General features: G+C 51.0%; 1 protein-coding gene across 8 annotated transcripts in view; it reads right to left on the bottom strand.

Moving 5' to 3' along the window:
- Nucleotides 1–12,435, bottom strand: part of CHST15 (carbohydrate sulfotransferase 15) — a 79,205-nt gene extending 66,770 nt beyond the window's left edge. For 2 of the 8 annotated variants that reach the window (XM_037011189.2, XM_073240167.1), the window contains exon 1: nt 11,205–11,412. The gene's annotated coding sequence lies outside the window, so the exon portion shown is untranslated. Of the gene's footprint in view, nt 1–6,002; nt 7,063–10,117; nt 10,226–10,559; nt 10,581–10,947; nt 11,177–11,204 lie in introns of those variants that run through there. The other 6 variants (XR_012132977.1, XM_037011191.2, XM_017676202.3 and 3 more) reach the window with 6 other exon arrangements.
- Nucleotides 12,436–15,776: the final 3,341 nt, after the last annotated feature.

The following is a 15,776-nucleotide window of genomic DNA, read 5'->3' as shown; positions in this document are numbered from 1 at the left end:
CCCATGAGAAGGACCCTGGGTGGCTGGGAAGCAGAGACAAAGGAGGCCCTGGTGCCAGCCAACCAGAGGCCCGAGCTGGTGGCACCAGGCCCTGGCAGAATATTCCCTGCTCCTCTCTTACCTGCCCTTCACCTTGTGCTGACAGGGAGGTTGCCAGGCTAGGGACAAGCCTGATTCGGGGCTACTTTACAGATCAGGTTGGCCCTCTCCTCAGTCCAGCTGACCCCGTCTCCATCTGCAGAGACTTGGGGGGAGAGGGTTCCCACGGGGGGGCTGCCACAGAGAGTTGTGAGAACACCCGCTACCGCACAGACACGCACATACAACACGAGGAGCAGAGGCCCTGACCCAGCGTGACTGCAGCCCCCAACCTCCTGAGAAGGGGGTGGATACCAGGGAAGTGGTGGTATTCTGCCTCCAATGAGGGTCCAACAGATCTGAGCTGTTCTTCGTAGGAAAATTATAAAGTTCAACTGCCCTAGGACTCTGAGGAAGATGCCTCACAGAGGCCCTGAGTTCAGCCTTGAATCAGAAATGAGAACTTCCTGCTCCCTCCACCAGACCACAGAAGGGACACCAATGCCCCCTTCTCGGCGTCTTCCTACAGCCACAGCAATTCAGAAATAGAGCTTCTGGTTCCATGGCCCAGACATGAGCAGCTGTGGGCAACCCCCACCTGGAAGTACAGGAAACTGAGGACAGAGTTGCCGGTCAATCCCGTGGGGCCTTGGCTAGCATGTCACCTGCCCCCACGTGGCCGAGCTTAACAGACAGCGTGATCAGAGGTGCATGCTGGGAGGTACAACCACTTGGCCCAGCTGCGCCAGGGCACCCCTGCTCTCCGGCAATACTGGAGGATCCTTGTGCACAAAGCAATACAGTTCTGTGTGTGTACATTTGGAAGATTACATAAACAGGTTCACAAATCAGAGGAAATAATCCTCTGTAGACCAATAGTCTGATTTTTGGTTTGGAAATTATGGTCCCAACATATACATGCCAGGATATACTTTATGTTTTTAATGCAAATATTTACATTCCAAACAAAGGCTCATGGCACTTAAAGACAGGCTATAAGAAACGCTAACAGCCCCCACATTTCTTGCCTGAGTAGATGGCTCCTGCTTATGTTCCTGAAACAACCAAATTTCCTTAACAATTTCCCCAAGACTCTCAAGACATAAAAGCTGTGGTTACTACCTTCTAATCACCCAAAACCTAACTCCAGGAAACCCAAGGTTATTACCCTAGGCCCTTGACTCCTTCAGAAATGTAGGGACAGGTATCAAATTTCCTGTAACATGCTACAAAATTGGGGGTTCCTTTCTGTCTTCTGGGTGTACCCCCAGAGGCCCACACGAAATCCTAGACAGCCCTTTCTCCAGGAGATATGGGTTTTGGAAAGAACTATTTTTAACTGATGTATTAATTCAACAAATGGCGGCATCTCACAATCATGTGTGGGTCCAGCTGGGAGGGGGTTCCCAGGTGCCCTCCCCATAGAGAGGTTCACCAGGCCTGGGGGAGCAGACACACCCAGGAACTAGATGATGGGATGAGGTCAAGGTTGAGTTCACCAGAGTAGCATGGGAAGTTCAGGGGTGGGAAGTGACACTTGCATGGGGCTGCAGGGAGGAAGATGTGGTGGAGAGGGTGGGAGTTACCAGCAAAGGCTTCCAGAAAGTGGTGATAGGGGCAAGGGTCAATGAGGTTCAGGCCCTACGGGTGAACCCAAGAGGAGGTAGAAGGGTTCTCTTGGCCAGGCTGCTAGTCAGCCAGTCCCTCCACTCAGCCTGATCCGCATTATCTTAGACTGCAGCCTTGGGGCCCACAGCTAATCACTGCCTCAGTTTGCCCAAGCACGGCCCTGCTCTGCAGATAACAACACACAGTTGACAGGCCTCCGCTAAGCCTCAATGTCCTGCTGTCCTTATCAACTGCACACCTAATAGGTACCGTTTGTCAGCTCCCTACCAAGGGTCCAGCCCGGGCTCAGCATTTTAATTCACTGGTGTGTGTGGGGGGGGTCTTCTTCTCTTCTTGTCCACTCCTAATGAAGGGAGTAACTCTCCTGGTGTCTACACCTGCTGGTGTCTACAGCATCCCAGGAGTGCGGAAGGAGGACCTGGACACATGCAGCCCAGCCCCACATCTTCCCAGGAACCGGCACTTCACCCTGCTGGTGCCCAGTGGGGGAAGGCCACCCCTGGGCAAGGCTGCAGCTCTCCCAGCCTGCCTGGGGCTGCAGGGAGGCCAGCCAGCCTAACCACCCCGTTCTCAGTTCAGGATTGCAATGCCCACTTGTCCACAGGTTCAGTCACACTCTCCAAGGTCAGCTTTGGTCAGGAACAAACATCGCATTTTTATCTTTCCCCTCCCTCTTTCTACATAGGTTCGGAACTCAGCCAGGAGAGAGAGGCTCAATTTGAGGAGCTCCCTTGAATCTTGAATTGCACTATTTCTAGTTCACAAACCATACTACAAGGCAGAGATTATTATTAACCCCACTTTACAGATGAGGAGACAGAAGCACAAGGAAACGATTAAGCCACTTGCCCAGGGTCATGGTAATGGAATGAGAAACACAGGAGGGACTTGAACCCAGGTCAGCATGGTGCCCAGGCTTACCCCACCACCCATCTGCCCCTCTGTGGATCTATGGGATTCAACACCCAGGCTAAAAAAGATGCCAAACATCTGGTTGGCTGGAAGGATGGAGGTGCCAGCTGACCTACCCCCACCGGTATCAGCTCATAGGCATCATCTGCTGGCAGGCAGAGCTGTCCAGCCCCTTTCAACACCAGGTGAGACAATAATGCCCTTCCCAGAGCTCTCAGACTCTGAAATTCAGGTTCCAAACTCATAGCAAAGGAGCCACGGCTCAGGTCCTGGGGGCAGTTGCCGACTGCAAAGCAGCACAGAACCTCCCCTGAGATCCAGGGCTGTCCTGGGAGGGAAGCAATCGCCACCTCTCATGACCTTTCCTCCCACTCAGAGGCCGCCACTATCTTTTTGACCACAGGGGGCAAAATAGGCCAGCAGGCACATATTCCATTTCCAGAGAAAATTCAAAATCACCAAGTTCCAGCACATTGTAGGAAGAAATAATCGTGCCTGGCCTCTATCTAATTACTTGCCCATGTTGGGGTACTTTCCAGGCACCTGGGTGACAAGGCTGCCTGTTTCAATATTTTCACCACAATTGCAATTCTGGAAAGTGTCCAAGTTTCCATTATAATGATACTCTCTGCTTTTGAGGATCTGCCAGCTTCCCTTTCTTCAGAGACCCAAGAGGCCTGGACAAGGACAAGTTCTAGAAATGTAAAATAGGTGTCAAGGAGAGCCTGCTCCAGCAAGGAGGCCCCCGCACGCCTGCTCAGACTTTTTTAGGCTTAGAGTGGGGCTCAAGATGTACCCTTCAAATGAGCTGCCCCTGCACATCTCCGGGAAGAGCTGCCTGGCCTGCCCTCTGCGTAGGTGCATCAAGCCAAACTCACCCTCAGCCTGTCCTCAACGTTAGTTGAAAGGATCTCGGGGGCAGTTGTTTATCCAGACCCCTCTTTGCACAGATGAAGAAACAGCCCAGAAGAAACCTGATAGAATTCACAGTGTCCTGGGGCTCCTGGCCTAAGAGTGCCAGAGGAGCCCCTTGAGGCAGAATATGAAAGAAATCTTATCTCCTCCCAGTAAATACACACATCTACATACAAAATTGTACGTGCGATTTCAAGGAGTACAGGGACATCCCAAGACCCTGGTTATGAGCTCTAAAACTAAAGAATCCAAGAGCTAATATTTATTGAGCACTTACTGTATGGCAGGCTCTGCTTGAAGCACCTGGCAGGTATAATTCACATATAGCACATCAGCCCTCAAGCCAGGGCACGACGACGTCCCCCCAGACCCTTTCAGTCTCAGAGTTGCTAAGCCAGGTCCTGCTGTGCTCCCACAGGGTTGCATAATTCTGCCCTGTGTAAAGCTCGGCCTGCCTCTCATCTGAGTGCTGACTCTCTGCCCCCCTGCACCTGGCTCAGGGGCTGCACCTGGGTCAAGGCATAAATACTGCATGTAACTGATGCTGCGCACTTCCGCCACATCCCTTTCGAAATCAGCAGAGACTGAGAAACCTGCTTTCCCGCTGCCACCTCCCCCAAACTTACCACTTGCTGATTCACTCCCGCCTTCCCAATCTGGAGCCACAACTGTCATTTTCCACCCCTTCCCCCACTTCCCTCCCTCTGCCACTCTTACCCCTGGGTCCTTCCTTCTGTATATCCGGATGACTAAAACTTGCTCTGTGTGATCTCAAACAGCCTCCCCGCCCTCTAATTGACACAAGGGGGGACACCTGTCTGACCTGCAGGGCATGGGGCCAGCTGGGAATCAGTAGGGACCCAGCAAATGACAGCTGTTGTGACCTAAGTGGCTCCCTCCCCAACACCCCCCCCACACACAAAAAAATTCCATATTGGCCCAAGTCAAAACAAAACCTTTACTTTGCTTCCTAGGTATCTAGACTGGACATGTTAACTAGGTAACTGCCATGTTTATGCTTCATTTCATGCTGGGAAAACACAGGTCTACACACAAATCATTTTATCCCAATGCTTTAGTTTAAAAGCAGAGCATCTCAGGAAGGAAATCAGACCCTCACACTTGAGAATTATACAGAAACACATTGTGCAAGTCAAAACATGCAGTCTCCCAATAGTTGGTCAGCTAAGTGAGACTACATCTTTGATTCAATACAGAAACAAAGTCACCCACTGGAGTAAGTTACTGTCATTCTTGAGCATCTCAAAATACAGACTGGAAGGGAAGGCAGTTGCATTATTCTCACCAGTGACTGAAAGCGTCACTTCTGAATCACATGCTGCTGAGATGCCCCCTGACTCGCTGCTCACCTAAATGAGACTTCCATGGCAGCTACTACTTTTAAAAAGAGTTTCTTCTTTTAGAATTTGAAGAGGCTCTCCTCTCCTAAAATGAGCTCCAAATGGCATCTCCGCGATCCTGGGCCTGCCAAGGCACGGGGAAGGGGATACAGTCTGGGCATGTGGCTGGGAAAAGTAGATCTACAGCCACAGCGAGTGTGCATTCATTCATCTGGCAGTTTCCAAAAGGGTCCAGCTGGAGACGGAAACCTGGACTGACTTTCCATTACCAGCCATGTGACCATGGGCAAGTCACTCCACTGTCCCCAGCCTCCATTTCCACAAGCCACCCTCTCAAGCACTTTCCCTTGTCTTATTGTCCTTCCCAGCTCTTCACGCAGCTCACAGCACATTTGTCCAGTTGGCACAGGCTTTTCTGTCTGCTGCCCTCCCAGGGGAGCTGGGACTATGTCTGTCTTATCACATATCATCCGCAGATGCTCACTTGTGGGGCCTATTTAGTAAATGAAGTTATATGAAGAGTTTTATATAGAGTGTCATTTCCCAGGTGATGGGAACTCACCAAGTAGCTATCAAATGAATGTATAACATACAAGCAGATGATGGAGCCTGGCACATGGCCACAGGCACAACAGGCACCCGTTAATTCTTAGTCTTCAGCCCCTGGGGTGTGTGTGATCCCCTTGTCCTATCATGAGTCACATCTATGACAGCGGGACACCCTTTCCAATACACAAACATAGGGCCAGATATCAAGCTTCAGACCTGCTAGCAGTGTACTCACCCCTAGCCCGCTACTCTACTTCTAGAATTTGAGCCCACACTTAAATATCTAGGCTGGAGAATTCTTGAAAATGAACAAGACCTGTCAAGTTTGTTTTTTCCCCAACTAGCTGGAGCTGAGTCAAAGCTACCTCCTGCAGGTAAGGCATGCGCTCACCTGTTCAGGGTAGCTCCCTGCTCTCCTCCCTCTCTTTCTACACCACAAAGGGCACCTTTCAGCCAGGTTCCAGATGGCCTTGGGCAACCATAATCTAATCACAACCCAGCACTGATCTAAAGCTCCCCAAATGCAGATTCAAACAGCCCGGGGCACCCGGGACCTACCTGGTTAACCTGGAGTTTCTTCTCTGCTCTTCTCCAGACACCAAATAAAGAGAGTACACTTCCCACCTTCTCCCAACTTTTCCTGCAAGCACTGCCTCTTCCAGATGAAGGATTAATCTTCTCTCTTTCAGGCATGTGGAAAACCAAATGCCTCACCGATCGTGCCTAGCAGCAGCAACAAGAGATTGGGAAAGGTGCGGAAATAGCAGCTCTCATAGAAGGCACAGTGACGGCGCGAGGATCCCAAGACAGGGTTAAGGCATCACAAGCTCACATCATCACAGAAAACCAAGGCACACATATGACTCAGAGTGGGGAGACCTGCCTCCCTGCCCCTACACAATACAGCCACACCTGGTTTTATTGTGCTTTGCTTTATTGCACTTCACAGATACCGGCTTTTTTACAAAGTGGAGGTTTGTGCCAAACCTGTGTCAAGCAAGTCTGTCCAAGGGAATTTGCCCACTTCATATCTCTGTGTCACAATTTGGGAATTCACTAAATATTTCAAATGCTTTTATTATCATATTTGTCACAGTGACCTGTGGTCAATGATCAAATGTAACTTCTGGGGCACCATCAATTGCGGCCATATGAAGTGGTGAACTTAACCATAAAAGTGTACGGTTCTGATTGCTCCACCATGCGTTCCATCTCTCTCTCCCTGGGCCTCCCTATTCCCTGAGACAAACAATATTGAAATTAGGCCAATTAGTAACCCTCAATGGCCTCTAAGTGCTCAAGAGAAAGAAAGAGTTGCATATCCCTCACTTTAAATCAAAAGCTGGAAGACTGAGCTTAGTAAGGAAGGTATGTTGAATGCTGAGACAGGCTGAAAGCTAGGCGTCCTGCACCAAACCGTCAGCCAAGCTGTGAATGCCAAGGAAAAAGTTCTTGAAGGAAGTTAAAAGTGCTCCTACAGTGAAGAACACACGAATGATAAGAAAGAGAAACAGTCTATTGCTGATATGGAGAACATGTGAGTGTCTGCACACACACAAAAATCAAACCAGCCACAACATTCCCTTAAGCCAGAGCCTAATCCAAAGCAAGGCTCTAACTTTCTTCAATTTTATGAAAAGTGAGACAGTTGAGGAAACTGCAGAAGAAAAGTGTGAAGCTAGCACAGGTTGGTTCATGTGTTTTAAGGAAAGACACTGTCTCCATAACTTAACAATGCAGGGGAAGCAGCAGGTGCTGATGGAGAAGCCGCAGCAAGTCACCCAGAAGACCCAGCTAAGATTCTTAGTGAAGGTGGCAACACAGGCAACAGATTTTCAACAAACAGCCCTATATTAGAAGGTTCAAAGAGTCTTATATTAGAAGATGATGCCATCTAGGACTTTCATAGTTAGAGAGAAGTCAATGCCTGGCTTCCAAGCTTTACAGGACAGGCTGACTCTCTTTTCTGGCTAATAGAGCTGGTGACTCTAAGTTGAAGCCAGTGCTCACTGACCATTCCAGAAATCCCAGCGTCCTTGAGAATTCCACTACATCTACTCTACTTGTGCTCTATAAACAGGACAACAAGGCCTGGATGAGCACATCTAATTACAACATGGTTTACTGAATATTTTAAGCCTACTGTTGAGACTTACTGCTCAAACAAAAAGACTTCTTTCAAAATATCACTGCTTATTGACGATGCGCCTGGTCACCGGTGAGCTCTGAAGGAGGTGCACAATGAGATTAATGTTACTTTCAGGCCTGCTAACACAACATCAATTCTGCAGCCCATGGATCAGGGAGTAATTTCAACTTTCAAGTCATGTGTCATTTCAGAAATACATTTTGAAGGCTGTAGTTACCATAGTGGTGCCTCTGATGAATCTGGGTACATTCAAAACCTTATGGAAAGGATTCACCATTCTATATGCCATTAAGAACCTTCGTGATTCATGGGAAGAGGTCAAAATATCAAAACATAAATAAAGTTTGGAAGAAGTAGATTCCTACCGCCATGGATGACTTTGAGGGGTTCAAGCCTTCTGTAGAGAGAGTAACCGCAGATGTGGTGGGAACAGCAGGAGAACTACAACTCCAAGAGGAGCCTGAAGATGGGACCGAATTGCTGCCACCTCAAGATAAAACTTTGACAGATGAGAAATCGTATCTGATGTACGAGCAAATGAAGTGGTTTCTCGATATGGCATCTCCCGATGAAGATGTTGTAAGATTGCTGAAATGACAGCAGAGGATTTAGAATATTACATACACTGAGCTGATAAAGCAATGGCAGGGTTTGAGAGGACTGACTGGCATTTTGAAAGAAGTTTTACTCTGGGTAAAATGATATCAAACAGCCACTGCACGGCTTCAGAGAAATCATTCGTGAAAGGAAGTCACTGGATGTGGCAAACTTCATTGCTGTCTTATTTTAAGAAATTGCCACAGCCACTCCAACCTTCAGGAACCAATACCCTGATCCATATCGGCACCACCAGCATCCACGCAAGGCCCCCGACCAGCAAAAACACAACTCGCTGAAAGTTCAGATAATGGTTAATATTTTTTCACAATAAAGTATTTTTAATTAAGGTATGGACATTGTTTTTTAAGACACAATGCTACAGACTACTGTACAGTGCAAAGGTAACTTTTATATGCACTTGGAAACCAAAAAATTCACCTAACTTGCTCTACTGAGATATTCACTTTCTTGTTGTGGCCTGAAGCCAAATCTGCAGGATGGCTGAGGGATGCCAGTATCCCGGATCAACTGACCCTGCTTGCCTCACCCACAAGCCAGCTCAGCGCAGTCATGCAACGCCCAAGAGAGAAAAGACACAAAGAAATCGCAGAATTTCCTTCAGAGGGCCCTAGAAATGATTCTCCCGGGAGAGCTGGACTTAGGCTCAGAAGCTCCTCTTCTGGCTCAGTGAGGCATGACTGGGAGACCCCCCGCAAGCTGCTTCTCCGTGCTGGCTCAGCTGTCCCATCCAGGAGGAGGCAAGAAAAACATGTTCCCTCCAATGTTTCAGGTATATTGGAGAGAAAAAACTACCCATTAAATGGCATAAACCGATATAAGTATAAACTGATTGACTACCTATTAAACGGTATTTTTATTCCCATGCTATTTCAGACAAAATCATATATGATCTGTATTTACATACAATCAAGACCCTGAATCAACATACTGTTTGTAAAATTAGTTAAGTGCCAGGTTCTGGAAGGGACGGTTCCTGATTTTGCAATGTTGGGGGATGGGGTCGGGTGCGGGAAAGCTGGGGTATGACTGGGTCCTAGAAAAACTTCACTTAAATTTCCAGACCTCAGTTCCCTAATGGGCCCCTCGGGGTATACAAATGCCCCCAGGCTGCCTTTCTGCTCCAAAACCGGGGAAGCTGCCCTCACAGGAACTGCAGCTGATGCAGGAGCTAGGGGCCCTGCGTGGGAGCCCGGAACCCGCATCCCCTCAGCTCCTTCTCACCGAACGGCGCGCCACATCCATTGCGCCGGGAGTCTGGGGGCTTCCGGACATACTTGATTCCAGAAGACTCCAAGCCACTAACTCCGCTCCAACGTGAATTCGGCTAAGGGACCCAGGGGGTAGGAAAACGGGGCCAGAGGGGTGGGTCTCAACCCCAGCACTGCCGCCTCCTTCTCGAATCTCCCTACGCAAGGCGCCGACGTCTAGCTGCCAGCCGCCGGCTGCGGAGCCCCGGCCTGCAGTGTCTACACAGGCCCCTCCAGCCGAGCGAACCACCAGCAGAGCGGGTGGGCATTGTGGGCACAGGATCGCGACGGGACAGCCAAGCAGCCGCGCCCAGGACCCAGGCGGCCCCGAATCCTGCACACACCGCACACAGGCGCGCGCACGCCAGCCAATCCGTTCGCCCGTAGGAGCCGGAAGGCGCTTCCACAGCTCTTCATTCATTCCCTCCAAGGCGAGGCTCCCTTAGCCCGGGTGTCTCCCTCCCGCGATCGCAGGGGACTCAAGGGGCGCCAAATGCTCCACCGCGCGCCTTCCTCTGCCCACAGCCGCCTCGTCCTCTCCACCCGCACACACAACCCAGCAGACTCACGCTCCTTTACCACCGCCCGCGTCGCCCCCGCGGCATCCACCCGGCTCCCCGCAGCCCCGCAGCCCCGCACAGCCCCGCCGCCCAGACCTGCCGCGCTTGGCTCGCCGTGCTCAGACCCGCCGGGGACGCAACCACCGCCGCCGGGAAGCACCGGCAACTCCCAAGTCTCGCCGCCTCCGGGGCCGCGGCCGGGCACTGGGAGGGGGCAGGGGACGAAGGGCGGGGAGGAAGGAAGAGGGGGCGGGGAGCAAAAGTTCAGACCGCTCCGGGCTCGGCCGCGCGCCCGTCTCCTCCCCGGCCCGCGGCCGCGGTCCCCCTCCGAGTCCCGGTGCATCTGCAACAGCGCCTGGGACCCTCCGCCACCTTCGCTCGGAGCCGCCTTGGGACAGTGGCCGGGAGCTCCGAGCTGGAGTCGGGGAGGAGTGGCGGATGCCCACGTAACTGCCCCGGGCTGCGCCTGAAAACTTCCCCGAAGTGTGCGGGGAGCAGAGCGCGGAGCTGGGGGATTCCGCTCCCATCGCGTACTCACACGGTGAAGGCACTGGGCTTGTCCGTCAGTCGGTCCTCCGCCTGCAGGTTCCAGAGCCGCGCGGCGCGGGGGCGCCCGGATTCCGACTCAGGGGGCTGCTCTGGACAACCGGCCCGTGCTACCCCGCAGCGTGCGCCCCCCGACGGCCTTCACTGTCCGCAGCGCCACCACCTTATCGACCTGTCCCCTGTCCCCGAGCTCCGGTCGCATTACCTCCAGCCGGGGAGGGGACATTCGAGCCTCGGCGCCGCCGCGGGGCAGCCCTCCCCGCCGGGTCCCCGGCGCCCCCGCAGCGCCCCCAGGATCGGCGGCCAGGGGGCGTCCCCCACTGGGCGGCCCGTGGCAGCCTCAGGAAGACTGGACCGAGGAGCGCGGGGCCCAAGCCTACCTCAGCTCGGCGCGCTGGCAAGTTCATTGTCTGCCTGGGCCGCCGCCGCCACCGCCACCGCGCCGGGAGCGCCGCGGGAAGTGAGACTGCGCGCTGCCTGCACCGCCCGGACTCCCCACGCCCAGCCCCGGGCGCCGCTGGCGCTGCACGGCCGGAACGCGGAGGGGCGCCGGAGCCCCAAGCCCGCAGCCTCCAGCCAGACCTCCAGTCGCTGCTCCTCGCCGCGCCCACCCCCGCGCCTGGCGCCCAACTTGTACCTGAGAAGCCCGGGTACAGCCCGGGAGCCTCTGCGGCCCCGCTCCGCGGGAGCGCGCCCAGCCCGGCGCCTCAAGCCCCGTATTCAGGGCACATCAACCTGACTCCCCCAGCGCAGGGAGGAAAAGTTTGGGAGTGACGTGCAGACGGCGAATGAAACACCCGAAGCGAACCCTCCCCCCGCCCCATGTCGCGCTGACACACATCAGCTCGAGCCTGGAATGTGAGATCAAGGCATGTGCGCCGAGCGGTGGGTTTGGTCCCCCTGCTCCTCCCCTTCCAAGTAAACATGGTTTGTGTGATGCGGTGATTCCAAATAGAAAGCAAACCGAAACCCCTAAAGTCTGCCAGTGACCCCCAGCCAGAGACATTTTTAATGAACTTAGGCGTCCGGAGCCAGCCCATAGATTGATATTCAAGCCACGGCGCTGGTGGGTTCTGCGCCTTCTGTTGTATTTTTGCACCCCACGAAGGCTCTCCCGCGCCCTTCGTTTGCTTCTACAGGGAGGAGAGGCTCGGCGGGACCTCTGGCCCTGCCGCAGTGAACGCGAGGCAGCGGCTCTCGGAAGCCACCTGGACTGCGGGAGGTCAAGCAGGCAGCATCCAGTGGACGCCCCCTGGACTCTCAGCTGAAGATGCCATCAGTTAAAGAAAAGATACTGAATTCTGGAAGGCTTGCCTCCAGAGGCGCGTGGAACACCAAGCCAGCCTCTCAGGAAACAGGTCCGAGGGAAAGACAAAAATCCAGGTCTTTAGTTGTGCAGTTTTGCGCCTGCCCCTGTCCCCATGGCCACAGTCCAGCATCCTCATGCCCAACGCAAGCAGAAGTGAAGTGGAACGTGCCTCCTAACTGCAGAGTGCTGGCACACAGCGCTGAGGGGCGCCTCCTGACAGCGCCTTCTCTCCTCTTCCTCTTTCCTGAAAACCCAGGATTTTTGTTGCTTACGGCTTCACCTCATCCCCCAGAAACTATGACCTGCCTTGAGGTTGTAAACTTCTGCTCAGCATCCATGGCAACGACAGCAGAGATCACAATTAGAGTATTATAACTGCAGATGGGAGGCTAGATGAGAAGGGAATTCTTCAAAACTGTGTCTTGTTTTCCTGCAAATAATGCCTCTTACATAAAATCCACGAAGAAAGATTAATGTGGCAAAGAGACCAGCCTCAGCATCTCAGACTGGATTGCTTTTTCCATACAGACTCCACTTGGTGGCTTTTGTTCATTATTATTTTTCTAAACAAAAATCTTTTTCTGAAAATACAATGAACTGCTTTTTGCAGGGTTTACAATTCCCTATAGATGATGATGCCATTTTTCAAGGTCTTACACACGTTGTGGCTTTGGGGCTTATTTATTAGCTCCCAAGAAAAGTCTGCCTTTCAGTGGGGTTTATATACTCAAGTAATTGCGTGGGGGGACACAGCGCAGGGTGCAGTTAGAGAAGGTTGCTTGTACACGCGTCTGCAAGAAAGGCCCTGGGCCAGGCAGCTGTCACACCAGAATGTGCAATGGGTTTAAACAAACATAGGGAAGGTTCTGTGGAAACACAGAGGAGCAAATCCCCTCCTGGAAGGGTGTGTGAAACATTATTCCATGGCCGCACATACCACGGTCCTTCCTCTCATGACGCCTTTTCAGAGATGGCACTGGGCCCACCCAGGTCACTTTCAAATTCAGGTGTCAAAAATTATGGTTGACATGGAACAAATTGTTTTTAAGTAAAATCATGGTGCTGCTGTGATACAAATTCCACCAGGGACTTTCCAAAGGTATTAGTACATGTGCCTGAGATTAACTAGAGGGCGATTTTTCCCTTCAACTTTAATTTCAAAAAATGACCCAAGAATTGCACATGAGCCTGTTATTCTGGAGAACCAAGAGAACAACCAAATGCCAGATGTGTGTGAATGTGCGGGTGGATGGACAGAAGGATGTGTGACTGTGAGAGAGGTTAGTGCCAATATGACATTGGTGACAATGGGTGAAAAAATACAGATAACTTAAGAAAACAAATATCCCTTCCCTAGGCATACACTCTTAGGCCTCCATAATTTTGAAGTTGAATTGCCTGGGTTCAAAACCTACTTCTGACACCTACTAGCTTGGACAAGTCACTTCTCCTATGTGCCTCAGTTTGGGGATTATAAGACCACTGACTAGCGGTAGGTTGAATTATTAATCTCGTGGGGTATTATGCTTCTGCACCCTTGTCACAGCCTCACACTGTGTGGAACATATTTCCCCATTCCTTGATTTTGGACTTCGCCATACAACTTGCTTTAGACCATGAGATTTTAGAGAATGTGTTGACTCAGGCTCAAAATGTACTGTAGGGCTAGGCTTGCTCTCTTGGGCTCCAGTGGTCCATAATGAGAATATGTTCTGAGAAACTGCTACTTCTCCCAGCAAGACTCCAGAATGAATGCACATGGAACAGACCTGAATTCAACTTGGAGCCAAGCATCCCACCTACAGCTGGACTCAGAGCTGCCTCAGCTGACCTACAGACACATGAGCAAGGGGGGAAGATGCTTGTTGTAAGTCACCAAGTGTTGGAGTTTTGTTACACAGCATTATTGTGATAATGGCTGACTGATACATTCTTTCAATGGGCTGGTGTGAAGATTAATGACAAAATGTTTGAAAAAATACTACTCACCATTCTTGGGGTATAGTAGGAGCTCAGAAATATTAGCTATTACTAGTAATCAACATTATTGAGGGTACTTTTGCACACAACCATCACATAATAACTTTTTTAACTGATTAATTGAATCAGTGAACATTACTTGAATAAAGATTCTATAAGAGACAGTGCAAGGACATCAAAAAACTGGAAGACTAAAGCACCATTCTCTCATTCATTCATTCATTCATTCAGCAGACATTTCCTGAATACCTGCTCTTTGCCACATACTGGAGTGAATGTTGAAGCCACTAAGATGGCTAAGTCTCTGTCCCCACCTAAGGATGGGGACCTACAGAGCCCCATCATGTGACAAGCACTCTGCTCAGCACTTCCCTCTGTTATATCACCTGACCCATGTAACCTTTGAGCCAATATTACTTATCCCTATTTTTCAGGCAAGGAGACTGAGACTCAGAAACCAAACAACATAGGAAAGGACCAGAGGCACTCCTATACCATAGTGGGTGCTGTCCCCAGTGAATCCAAGGGAATGGCAGGCGCACCCCATGGGGAAGTACAGGGAGGACAGAGCGAAGGACTGAACCCAGCTTGCTCCCCTCTCTGAGCCGCTTATGTGCCGGGTGCTTGGAAGCTCAGAAGACCCAGGTTCTGCTTCCACCACCGGTTGTCCCCAAGACCTTGAGTCTCCCTGGCCTTCAGTTTCTACAGCTGGTCGGGGGAAGGACCGTGAAAGCTACAGCTCTGAGATTTCATAGAGCTGGGAGGTCAGGGGAACTGCTGTAGGAAATCCATTTTAAGGGGGTTAAGGAAAGGATGGGAACCACAGTTCCGGGAATTGACCCTATTGGGGCCAGTTTGAAAGGGAGAACAGCAGACCACTTAGGAGAAAGGAGACAGAGCCAGGCATGGGCCGCTACACAATGTAAGCGCAGCTCCACACTGACAGCTTTGCCCTTGGGCACTCCACCATTAGAGCACTGCCACCAGAGCATTCGGGAGCTTCCAGGGGCCTCCTGCCAGAACGCAATGCCCTGAAGGAAAGGCCATTTTAGACGCCAAAGGCCTTAGTCATCAGCTTAATTCTCAGTTAACACTTTAGCAAAGACCAGATGAAGTTTCAATTCACCTTCATCTTATTTTCACATTTGAGGTTGTTTCCAAGGGGACAGCATGGGGGGGAGGTGGGGGCAGTACTGCTGGGGTGAGAGTCCCTCTGCTGGGAAGGGCTGCACCTGGGCGTGAGGGGCTGTGGGGCTTCAGTGCCCAAGCTGTCGGGTTCGTTTTGGGGATTTGGCTCCAGATCTCTGCCACCAGCAATGACCCACGTCCAGCCCATTGACTTTGACAAATTTAGACTGCTCAGTAACCTGAAGTGCATTTCAGTTTCATAAATTTAGAAATACTCTGGTGAGACAGATCCCTTCTGCAGTAATGCATCCATTAAGTGCACTTTAAGCCAATTTTGGTATGCTAATCCATTACAAATCGACGTGAAATTTAGGTTCTTGTGAAAATTTCCTACACCCCATCCAAAACCTGATTTAGGATAATAAATAGTAGTCCCTTAAAGCTGTAGATTTCAACTTTGCATCAAAACTTTAGTGAAGAAAGGAACGGCATCAGTTTTAAACAAACATGGCTCGTATATTCAGAGGAGAGCCCCCGGGTGATCTTAGTGATAGCTCTTTATTCTGCAGTATCTGAAGCCAAAAATAAATGTATGGCCAGTAATTGGCGATACAAAGAATCAACTGGTGATGGAAGGGATATAATGTCACTGTTGCCACCACTTAAGAATCTGTTGCTACCAACTGTTGAAGGGCAGCGCCTATCAACTAGATGTTTTAGCTGCGTAATAGACATTTCGTCAATAAAATAAAAGTTTATAGCCAGTAATGTTTTCACTTGCTTCTGTCATAT

This window comes from Manis javanica, chromosome 7 (genome assembly GCF_040802235.1).
Source record: "Manis javanica isolate MJ-LG chromosome 7, MJ_LKY, whole genome shotgun sequence".
Classification (NCBI taxonomy): domain Eukaryota; kingdom Metazoa; phylum Chordata; class Mammalia; order Pholidota; family Manidae; genus Manis; species Manis javanica.
Note: the sequence above shows the minus strand (reverse complement) of the source record. Positions and strands in the feature narration are given on the sequence as shown.